The sequence below is a fragment of the Gossypium raimondii genome, chromosome 8, assembly GCF_025698545.1.
Source record: "Gossypium raimondii isolate GPD5lz chromosome 8, ASM2569854v1, whole genome shotgun sequence".
Lineage (NCBI taxonomy): Eukaryota > Viridiplantae > Streptophyta > Magnoliopsida > Malvales > Malvaceae > Gossypium > Gossypium raimondii.
Window position 1 is genome coordinate 18,440,073 of NC_068572.1, and position 9,831 is coordinate 18,449,903.

General features: G+C 32.3%; 1 non-coding gene across 1 annotated transcript; it reads right to left on the reverse strand.

Annotated features, from left to right (window-relative positions):
- Positions 1–1,710: 1,710 nt before the first annotated feature.
- LOC128032312 (small nucleolar RNA R71) lies at positions 1,711–1,816 on the reverse strand. The gene has a single exon (XR_008188439.1). It is a non-coding gene; the product is annotated as a small nucleolar RNA R71 (small nucleolar RNA).
- Positions 1,817–9,831: the final 8,015 nt, after the last annotated feature.

Here is a 9,831-nt window from a genome sequence, read left to right on the forward strand (position 1 = left end):
TAAGGCTATGCTTAAGTTAAGGGAGGTAGTTCAGAGTTCGAGTTAGAGGATTTAGGTTTTATTACGTTCTTATTTCATTTCCAAAACTCTTTGTTCTTTTCGACTACGTATGGTTTGAACCTTGTCTTTTCTATTGAAGTATTCAGTTTTCTTTCAATTGTTCTTGTTCAAAAATTGAAGATCAGTTAACAATTATGAGATCATGCAACTCCAAGCGAATCCAATTCAATCAATTGAGAAAATTCTTACCTTTCTCTTATTTAATTTAATTGTTTTTTTTTTGCATGCTTAAATTAAACTTAAGAGTTATGACATCTGGATCTATGAGAGGGTAAATCTCTAGAAAGATTAACGAGTGGATGTGGAAGTATTTAATGGATGGATTCAGTTTCCCGAGAGGAATAAACTGGAAATAAATTATGTGTGTTTAATCCCTAAAAGTGACGACCCTAGGAAGTAATCTAGGATAAATAAGGTCAAGAGATAAGTTTATTAAGTGAATCATAACTTACCCTAGTGAGAAAAGTGAGGTTGAGAGATAAGCGAGTACCTATCTATTAATTAATTAGTAGAAATCGAGAGGTAATACTAGTTAGTTTATAGTTAATTGCACCTAAAACCAAATTCTGAAGTTATTTACGACCCTTGAAACAAGTTAATCTTCTTTCTGTTATTTTGATTTGGGTGTTTGATTATTTTATGTTTTTTATCCAGTTAATTTATTTTATGCATGATTCTCTATTTAATTGTTCATCAAAATATAATTTTTTATTATCACTATTTAGACTTAATATTGTAGAAATATATTTTTGGTTTAATTCATCCTCCTTTGGGTACGATCCTCGAAATACTTATTAGTGTTTCGTTGTAACACATCTGTATTATAATTTGACTCGTCTACTTGCAAACACCATTGATATTTTTGGTTAGAGGCGGTCTTCAATCGCTGTGTAGATGATACTTTTTACTTCCTACTTTATTATTTGGTGAAGACTGTGTACTATTGCACATCATTCAAATATTTCATGACAAGTTTTTGGCACCGTTTCTAGGTACTGTGTTTTAGACATTATTTGTGATGTTAATTGTTTTTGCAATTTGGTTTATTTTTCTATTAATTTTAAATTAGTATTTTTGTTATTCGTTTTAGGTGTTTATGAGCATAGATCAAATTATTGACCTACTCTCAGTCAACCCTAAAATCTAAGGAACTTTTAGACAAACAAGAAGTGAAAGACAAGCCCAAAGACAAACTAAAGAAATGAATCTTGAAAATCATAATCAAGACCAAAAAAATGGAGCTGCTAATGCTTGCAACTCTTTCATTGTTGCTGATGACATAGATCATGCCATCCGTCAGCATGTCGTACCTTTTTTTTTATGAAATTAAACCAGGAACAGTGAGACCCAAGATTGAGGCACAACAGTTTGAACTAAAGCCAATGATGTTCCAAATGCTTCAAATAGTGGGCCAATTTATTTGATTCCTATTGAAGATCCACACATTCATCTCTGATTATTCATAGAGGTGAGTGATTCCTTCAAGTTGATTGGAATGACCAAAGATACATTGAGGCTAAAATTTTTCCCATACTCGTTGAGGGATAGAGCATGAGCATGGCTAAATTCGTTACCAATTGTTTCTATATCCATGGCAAGAATTGGCAGGACGCTTCTTGATGAAGTACTTTCCATCTAGCAAGAATGCTAAGTTGCAAAATCAGATCACTACATTTCAAAAATTGGATGATGAATCCTTGTATGAGGCATGGGAGAGATTAAAGAAATTATTAAAAAAATACCCTCATCATGGTATTTCACACTGTATCCAATTGGAGACTTTTTACAATGGTCTCAATACACAAACAAGAATAGTGGTAGATGGTTTTGCAAATGGAGCTATTGTTTCTAAGTCCTACAATGAGGCTTACGAAATTATTGAAAGAACTGCTTTCAATAACTACCAATGGTCAACCAACCAAGCAGCCACATGAAGAAGAGTGGTAGGAGTACATGAAGTTGATGCCCTTACGTTACTTGAAGCTCAAGTATCTTTTATGTCATTTATGCTTAAGAACTTTACTGCTAGCAGTTTCAATAGTAATATGATAGGTCAGCAACCAAGCCAATTTGAAACATCTCCTGTGTTTATTGTGGAGATGGACACATGTTCAAAAAATCTAAGTTCGACAAAGCTATATTAATCTTGCATGATATGTTTTTCTAACCTATTTTTAGTAAATTTTATATTTTTTAGATCGTTGTAGCTTAATCTAGCTAATCCATGGACTAATTTGTAAAAGTGTTAAAGGGTTTGAAATTATTTATTGATGGTTTTTAGTTGTTTATGATGTTGAAAGAAAGATTTGCAAGCTTGGTTGTTAATTAGGAATATTTTGGAAGGGATTTTTGGTTAGTTTTAAATTTAGGGACTAAAATGATAAAATAAAAAAAGCATGAAATTCCTGTGAAATTACAATAATTATGGGCTGTAAATGTATAGGAGAGAATCGACTAGCTTGGTTTTGGTTTAATTGTGATAAATGTGTAAGTTTCAGATTTAGGAACTAAATTGAGTAAAAAGTAAAAATTTAGTGTAATAATGTAAAATGTTGTTAAAGGTTCAAATGTATGCATTTGGATATTTTAAGGTACTTGAATTGGTTAATTGAACTAATTTATTATACATAGATCAAGAAATGAAACAACCAGTCGATAACTATGGAAAGGAAAAGTTGTCGAATAGTCCTTGTTGTGGTGTTGGTAGCTACTTCGTTTACGTAAGGTCGTATTTAATTTATTATGCTTGTTGATGGTTTGAATTGTAATTATATATGAGTATATGTATGTTTGTATAGTTAGTATGGTTAATTGAGGTAAGTTTGAAAGTTGAAATAAAGGTTTAAATGGTAAAGTATGGCAATTGTACATGTTTTAGTTGAATTATCTTATCCTATGGAATGTATATGATCAAGGTTGATCATGGTATAATGTTATAAAGATGAAAAGATTATGGAATACTAGGTGTTGGTGATTACAGTTTCCAGGTACTATGTACCGGTGTTACAATTTTCAGGCACACTGTGCGAGTGATATATTTTCAGGTACTAGGTATCGGTGTTGGATACCATACCGATGGTTGGAATCTAATATTTGTTACAAATTCTCGCCAGCTTGTGCGAGCAACATCGTGTAATGGTTAATGTCCTGATTGTCAGCTTGTAAGAGCATTATTTCCCCCTGAATCCAAAGTTAATTTATTATAGTCCTTCGGGCAAAATAGTTATTAAAATAAATAGAAATGGAATTCAATAGCATGAAAGGTTATGTAGTTATTGTTAGTGATTTGGTATGCAAATTGTATTACTTTGAGATAATGAAAATGTTATGCATTCAAGTATAACCATTTGGAATGTAGGGAGAAAAATCATACATACTTACTAAGCTTTAAGTAAGCTTACAATATTTCATTTTCTTCCTTGTAGATTTTCAGATTCAAGCTGTCGATTGGATCGACTTTGGACATCATAGTACCCGTAAACTCTTTTGGTAGCTATTTACTTATTTGGCCCGATTATAAGCAATATGCAAATAGGGTTTTGGTAATGTATGTATATAAGTACTTTGGTTATGTTTTGTGCTATTTGGGATATGATTAATGCATTTGGATGTAAGATATAATGGTTATTTGATAGTTTTGGTGCCTTGTGCTGGTAATAACCTATTTGTTATCTTTCATGTTATCTTGGTTATGAGTTGTTGCTTATGTATTTGGTTAATTGGTGAACCTGTTTTGATGAATGTAGTCATGGGAAAATGAAGTAGAATTATTGATTGAATGGACATCAAATGCGAGGTTTGTTTATGCTTCTATGGTTAATGTTTAATACTTGAATTGTTTTTGCTAGATGGCTTATTGTTGGAATTTATGTTGAATGCTATATGGTGAATTTTGGCAGGTATTTGATGCATTTTGTATAGGTTTAATGGTTGGTATTACATGACTTGTGGCATAAGTGAACTTAGGTGTGATTGCTTAGTTTAGGAGGATTGTTTACATGCACACACCTACCACACGACTGTGTGTCATACACGAGTGCAGGGCACAACCATGTTGTTTATTGAATTTAGTTGTAGGTTGATCCACACGGATTGGTGACCCTAGACTACACGGTATCAGTTTGTGACATGGTTAGGTAACACGACCATGTTATAGTACCACACAGTCTCAGCCTTGTCACACGGTTGTGTGACACCTATTTTCACTTTTTTCCTATCTTTTTGTAAAAGTTTCAGTTTAGTCTGGATTTGTTCCCAAGTTGGTTTAGGAGCTTTGTAAGCTTAATTAAGACTCAGTTTTTATTGAATATCATTGGATCATTATATTTATAATGCATTATGGATTGGTTTATTATCTATGCCTAATTACTAAATGATATAGATGTTTAACATTTGTAATACCTTATAGCTTGAGTTTGGTGACTGGATTGGGTATAGAGTGTTACATCTCAATTCTAGACCTTTCAAGTCTAGAATTGTTTTGACAATCAAATTCACTCCAGGCAGAGAATTTTGCTGGATATGATTGCAGTAGGCGAGAGGAGGAGGAGGGGAAGGGAATGTTTGTTCTTTTGTAAGCTTTAGAGAGCTGATATGACATTATCTAGCCTTTTGTTGACACACTTCATATATCTTTCTTCTGTAGGCGTAGGAAATTTAACTATCATATAGAAAGTGTGTACCACCACTCACCTATCCCAATTGCCAGACCCAAGTTAGGGAATGCTACAACAAACAACGAAATATTCACACACAAATTATAACATTGAATTTAATTAAAATCTTCAAATTAATCCAAATTCATGCATAATATAAGTTATTAGTAAAGCAGGGACTAAATTGGCCATACAAACATAGTTTAATATATTCGAGCATGATTAAGGACAAATATGAAAAATTTTAAAACTATAGAATTATGTATCGATACCAAAGTAACAAATACCGGTACTTGTATGATAAGCATTGATATTTTAATCTATATCGATGCGATTTTGGCATTCTTCCATTTTCAAAACACTGCTCATTTGGCCAAATATAGATACGTTGGTCCCTAGTATCGATATTTTACCCAAATGGCTAAAATCATAAGTTTTATGTACCGACCATGTTCAAAACTATAAACAAAAATTCAAGGATGCTTATAAAGCATATCATAAGACCTACAAATAACTAATTTCAACATGCTAAATGCCACATTCAATCATTTAAAACCCAAATTCCACCATTTTGCATTCAACTTAACATCTAATCATGTACATTCAAAACATGACACTATGCTATATGCATTTCCTACTAGACTTTATATGCACTTAAAGTACCCTTCATTTCTCAATCAACTGAACAATTATGCATCATTATTAACTATGTTAAATTGATCAAAAAATGATTATTTACCATGGCAATCTCATCTCAATAGCTCAATGTAACATCCCAAAAATTGAGGGTTAGTAGAATCGAGTTTGTGAATCGAGAGAGAGTGTGTGGTCATGCCCTAAATTTTGAGATTATCTGTGCATTTTAGGAAATAAATAATGTATTGGTTTGTTAGAAAAATGTTAGTGAAACGTTCCTTGAAACCCAAGCTCAAATCCCTTCTATCGCACTATTTTTATTATTTTGCAAATTTTACCTCAAACCCTAGTATGTGACACTCCTTGTTTTAAAATAAATATTTCAAAATTATTTCAAAAATAAGGTAATATCCCAATGGTTAATTGATAAGTGTGGAGGCATAGAAATTAGATTAAGGTCCCAAGTTTGAATGTTTTCCTTTGTAAAATAATTAATTTTAAAAAAATACCTTGTTTTTAATGTATGTGTCGTCCATACCCTTGAAACCCTAGGTATAAATGTTAATTATTACACAAAATAATCAACCTTTATTTTATTTGTACTCACCCTAGCCGTTCCTCCCCTCTCCACTCCTTTTTCTCTTCAATTTTTTTTCCTTTCTCCATTGTTGCTATCACCCATAATACTTAGTTTTATCATCTTTTTATTTTCTTTTTTGGAAGAAGAGTTTTCATCATATCCTCCACCATATTGCTGCCATTTTTTTCTAATTAAATTAGCCCCAAATCTAAAATTTTGAGTCTTTGAGATTGATACTAAGTGGGATGCTAAGTGGTTGGAATGTATGTGTTTTAGTGGAGTAAATCAAGGAGTTTGGGAAGTTACCCTTTGATTCCGAAAATCTCTGCAGAACTCTCCTCTATCCTCTTTCAATTTTCTTTTTTTTTTCTCTCCCTTTACCTGCCAAATTTTTTCCCTCTCCACCTTTTCTTTTTCTTTTGTTTTCAGTCGAAATCCCCATTGTAGCCATTTTCCCCCTCCAATTCTCTTTTTATTTTGTTTTATTTTGTTGCCGAAATTTAAAATGTTTCCCCTTATCTTTCGTTTCGGTCTATATGGCTCCTCGACTTTTATTTTCGTGTGATAACGATAACTAGTGTTGTTGTGTTTTTTTAGTTTTGGTTTCAAAAGATTTTGATTCTGTTGTTTGTATATAGGGGACGATTGTGAAGCGGTTTTTCTTCCTAACGAATTGATTAGTGCGAGTAGTCGGGGGTGATTGCGGTAAGTGAGTGCATTTGGCTCGTTTTGGTATTGATTAAATTGTGTTTTAGTTGTTAAATTAGAGTTTGGGTACGTTGTTTGTAGGTTGCAGAAAGTTAGGAAGTGGCCACACGACCTATTTAATTTGACTTAGTACTTAATTATAATTTTGATTTTATTTTGAGGGTATTTTACTGTAATAATGGCCTCTTTGGATTTTTATTTTTAATTTGGGATTTATATCGTTTTGGTTTATAATTGTTAGTGATGGGAATAATCGAGTTTTCAAAATGGGTCAAACGTTTTAACAAAATATACACAAATACGCAAACTGTCTTAAAAGCTTCCGCATAAATTAAACGTTTTGAAAATTTTTGACTGATTAATTAACACGACTTTAGAATTAATAATAAATTCTTAAAAGTTTCTAAGTGGAAATTATTTTAAGCAAAGTTACGGTTTTCCAACACAACCTACGGTTTTCAAACACACTATCATGTGACATTGCCAAAGTCGGTCATAACGTCCAGGCAGGGTTTGGGATGTTACACCATAAGTTGGTTTTTAGGGGGCTATTTAAGAGGTGAATTAATTGAATTTATACTAATTTTTTGACTTAGGTTCATTTTAAGGTTTATTAAGGAAAATCAGAAGATTCGTTAGTGTGCTGTGAAAAAGCGTAAAATAGGGTGTGGGTCCTAAACTCATTAAATTGTTTGGTAATGATAATTATCTTGTTATACTTGATGATTTAGGTTTTTGACTGGATTGGCTTAATATCCAAATAATTAATTTTGTAAGTGGCAGAACCAGGTATGTTTCGAGCCCTAAAACATTGATGTGTTAGCAAAGTTGCTAGTTTGACAGTGTAATTATGTGATTGATATTGTGATATGTGATTTTTTTATTTGGTATGATATTTTTTGTATGTATAGCATTATTTGCTAAAATATGAGTTTATGCATGATATAATTGCATGGAAAATTTGCTATGTTATATTAGAAAGGTTGCTATACTTGCACATTGGAAATTCGTAAAAGTATGTGAAATTGTGTAATGTTGAATGATATCATCTTAATGGTAATTTGAAAGTTGGAACATTGATTCCATTCACAGAAAGTATTCGATTATTGAGGGCATGTTGATCATGTCAATTAAATGTGAAAGGTACTAAATTATGGCTATGTATGAGATTGTATGACATATTGCAAGTGCATTGGGAAGGATATTTTATGGTTGACGGAGGAGTTTCACGGAGTACCAGTAGCATATTAAGTCTGCATTTATTCATAGTAAGTGCACTGCATTTGGAGTACCGAGGAGATTGGTGATTGTATTAGATTATTTGTTATTCGACAGTTTTATTACATTATTGTTATTCGGTTATTTTACCACATTGAGTTTTGCTCGCATTTGTTGGAGTTTGGCAGACAGGTTTTGGGAAACTCGTGGTGTGTAGTGCATGGTTTGGTTAGGAATCTTTTTGCATTGCATCATGCTCACGACTTACTTGAATGTTATTGATTTATGCTACGTATTGTATTATGTTGTACTTATTGGTAGCCAAATTAATGACTGTTACACGAATAAATGATAGCCCATGCTCATACACTGTTTGACACTAATATGATAATGACTATGTAATAATTCGAAATTCTAATGATGGTTCTATGTTCTTTTGTTAATGCTAATATGTTTCACTATATTTGATATTTGTGCCTGTTTAAATAACTGTTCGACTCACACTGATCTTTCATAAGCTCACTCCTATAGTGTTTAACTTTTTAGGTAAACCTCGAAAGTAGGACCGAACCCAACATACAGAGAATCACCTTGGACCTCAGACTATTTTTAATGAGTATTAATTAGCCTCTATTGGTTTTAGTTTGTAATTTTTAATTATTTCTGGTTTATGGCTTGGTAACATTTTATTTGGGGATTTTTACCTGCATGGATTACTAGCATAATAAATGGAAAATGCATGATATCGAGCGTAAGGAAAATTTAACATTGTTCCCAAATTTGAGCTGCGTTGCAAAGAAATCATTTTTGTAAAAAAATAAATCGGTAAGGTGATTAGATTTCCAAAATGACATGAATTATGGTTTTTTTTCACTGCATTAGTTAATGTCAAGTTTCTACTAGGTAAGCGTCAAAGAAGCATTTTTTTCTAAAACAACACTGTCAATTATAAGGTGAATCCTAAGTATACACAACCTAATAAATGAAAGTTTTAAAATGGTTTAAACTACAACTACAGTTTTCTTTAAAATCAGTTTATTTAAAGTCTTCAAAAGTAACGTAAGTTAGCTTAGCCATTTCGATGGTTAATGTAGCCCTCTCAATCTAGCCATAATGTCTAGGCCAAGTTTGAGAGGTTATATTTAGTGATATCAAAGCCTAGATTCAAAACCTCGAATTGAAGTTTGATTTTCAAAAATGAGTCTGCATGCATGCATACATGAAAAAAAGGGAAATTTGGGAAAAACAAGCCATAGAGAATTTTGAAAATGATATTCTACAAAGAAAAACAGGTTTGAGAATTTGATGTCGATTGCCATAGAAAAGTTACTGTAAAATTATAGGTAATAACTTGAGGTGTATTACTGTAAACATTGAACTAAAATATTTAGTAGTTAAATTTTCTTTGAAACTGTAAGATAAGAAACTAAAAACTGACTGAAGTTAGCTAGTGATTATTTTTTCAGAAATTGTAGATCAAATTTAAGACCATAGGATACATGATGAATAACCATATAATGAGGAATAATGGAGCTCAATGTCGAGCTTCCCAAGTTGAGTCATTTGCTTCTCAAGGAATTGTGCCTAAACCTGAGACGAATGACATCGTGATTGCGCCTACTTCTAAAGGAAAAAAATCTGGAGGTTGGGGATGATGTAGTGTCCCAAGCGGTGTTGGGAGCCATAGAAAATGTTTTCAAGATTATGGTTGAAAGGACAAAGATGAAGGAAAAGAGTAAACGCTTGGAGTGCAAAAGAAAGGAAAAGAATAAAGTTTATGAAATGAGAGAGTCTACTTCCATTGGTCCAAATACGTGACCTTTAAAGTGGGCCAGAGGAGCTAGACCTCAATGAAATGTTGTAGTAGTTATTACTGGAGAAATTGTTAGATCAGCTAGGGTTTCAGTTTGTAGATATTGTAAAGTTTCTGTTAAAATTGAGAATTGGGGTAGGGGAATCTGTTAGTAATGTTTC